The following is a 2,534-nucleotide window of genomic DNA, read 5'->3' on the forward strand; positions in this document are numbered from 1 at the left end:
AAAAAAAAGACAGTGGGCTGCACAGCTGCTTTTGATGGAGTTAAAACCAACTTTCCTGAGGCGTAAAAATGGCCTCCTTCAGAGGAAGCAGCTGAAGCTCAATACTGCCTTCAGCACCTGCGCTACAGTCCTCAGCGTGCCCTCTCATTTTCCCATAGCTTTGACTGATTTTCTTGCAAGACATTTCCTCGGAGTATCAATATCAACTGTCAGAGCGTCCTAACACTTCCTGATGAATGGGGTATGACATAATTTCTGCCACACAGTGTTGGTCAAAATAAGTCAGTGTCAGCTCAGATTCAAGAGGCAGAGGAAATAGATTCAGCCCTTTGAAAGGAGATGAAAAAGCAGCGTGGCCTATTTTCATTCACCACCGGAAGGTTTGCGGAATTTCCTATTCAGAAATCTGAAATTACAAATAACCTGTTTCTCCTTAAGTTGATTCCTTTCAGATATTTTATTACAGGAACAGGAAGCTGAATAACACATATACGTGTCCGAAGGGAAATGCAAATTCAAACAAGAGTAAGACAGCACAATGTGCCAGCGAGGATGCCCAGGTCTAAAATCTGACAGCACCTAAGGGGAACCGAGAGTAACAAGAACTCTTAATCACCTGTTGAGGACATTACATGGTATTCAGCCTCTCTGGATGGCAGTCTGATTGTTTCTTATAGAACTAAATGCTTACCAGATAATATTCTTTGTTATTTGCAAAGGCTATATAAAGCCAGCATGTGCATGGATGTTTTATTCATAATTGCCAGAAATTAGAGGCACGCAGGATGTCATTCATTAGCTAAGCAGGTAAACACATTATGGTATATCCACATAATGGAAAAAAAATACTGCTATTGAAAGAAGTTACCCTTTAAAGTTTTACAAGTTGTATGTTTTAGTTACATGGCATTCTAAATATGGCAAAAAGTGATAGTAAAGATATTGGTAGCTTCAAAGACTTGGGAAAAAATAGGATGAATAGGTGGAGACCCAGAGGATGTTTACATCATTGAAAACTACTCTGAGCAATAATGTAAAGATGCATATACACCATTATACCTTTGCCCAGTCACTTGCATATACATGACCATACCTTAGTGTAAATGACGGCCCACGAAGAAGTGATGTTTCAATACTAGTTGCCTCTACTGCCACTTATAACTTATCACAAAATGCTGTTAAATTAACTTCTTCATTGTCATCATCATTGTCATTTCAGACTCAGAAAATACCTCTAAGTACTTGTTTTTCTTCATTTTGGGGCTTTACAAGAAGGTTGCCATGGTTTTCCCATGTACCCACCACTTTGTCCAAATGATGGTTTCCTTTGGCTCACAGACGCTTTTAGGTTTCATGAGAACAAGCTTATTAATTGCGCTTAATGTCTGTGCTATCAGCGTTCTGTTCGAAAAGTCTTCTCTGGTACCAATGACTATAAGACTATTCCCCACTTTCTCTTCTATCAGTTTCAGTGTATCTATCCTTATATTGAGGTCTTTTATCCCATCTGGAGTTGAGTTCTCTGTAGGGTAATAAGTATGGGTCTGTTTGCAATCTTCTACATGCAGCCATTCTATTTGACCAGCACTGTCTTTTTCCAGTGTGTATTTCTGACTTCTTTATAAAAAATGTCAGGCATCCGAAAGTGTGTGGACGTGCTTTGGGACTTGCTTCTCAGATCTTCTGGACTAGATTGGTTTTTTCCATCCATTTACCTTGAGGTGATGTCTCTCTTTGATATTAAGGTATGTGTTTCTGTTGTAGAAGAAGGGTAGATCTGCTCTTCTAATCTATTCTGTTTATCTTTTGGGAGGCATTGAGAGCATGTTGAGAATTATCAACGAGCACTGTTTTCTTTATTTTGTTGTTGTGGTTTGGGCTTTCTTCCCCTTCTTTTTATTTGCTGATATAATTTATTCCTATTGTTTTCTTTGGTGTGCCTAGCTTCTTCAGGTTGAAGTTTACCTTCTCATGCCCTGTGTAAGTCTGGGTTTGTGGAGACATACTGCATAAATCTAGTTTTTATAATGGAATGTCTTTCTTCATCTATTGTGATTGAAAGCTTTGTTGGGTATAGTAGACTGGGATGGCATCGGTGATCTCTTAGAATCTGTAGAATGTCGGTCTAGGTCCTTCTGGTTTTAGAGTCTTCATTAAAAATTCAGATATTATTCTAATGTGCCTGCCTTTAGATATTATTTGGTCATTTACCTTGCAGCTTTTAATATTCTTTCTTTGTTCTACAGTTTAGTGTTTTGATTATGTTTTATAGGGAATTTCTTCTCTGGTCCAGTCTATTTGGTGTTCTGTATGCTTCTTGTATTTTGCTAGGCACTTCCTTCTTTAGATTAGGAAACTTTTCTTCTATGATTTTGTTGAAAATATTTTCTGAGCCTTTGATTTGGATTTCTTTTCCTTCCTCTATTCCTGTTATTGATAGTCTTGTTTTTACCATAGTGGCCCAGATTTATACCTTGTGAGCTCAGGTAGTGAATAGGGCAACTACAGAGACATAGTAAATAACTAATAATGTG

Source organism: Microtus ochrogaster, chromosome 24, assembly GCF_000317375.1.
Source record: "Microtus ochrogaster isolate Prairie Vole_2 chromosome 24, MicOch1.0, whole genome shotgun sequence".
Taxonomy (NCBI): Eukaryota; Metazoa; Chordata; class Mammalia; order Rodentia; family Cricetidae; genus Microtus; species Microtus ochrogaster.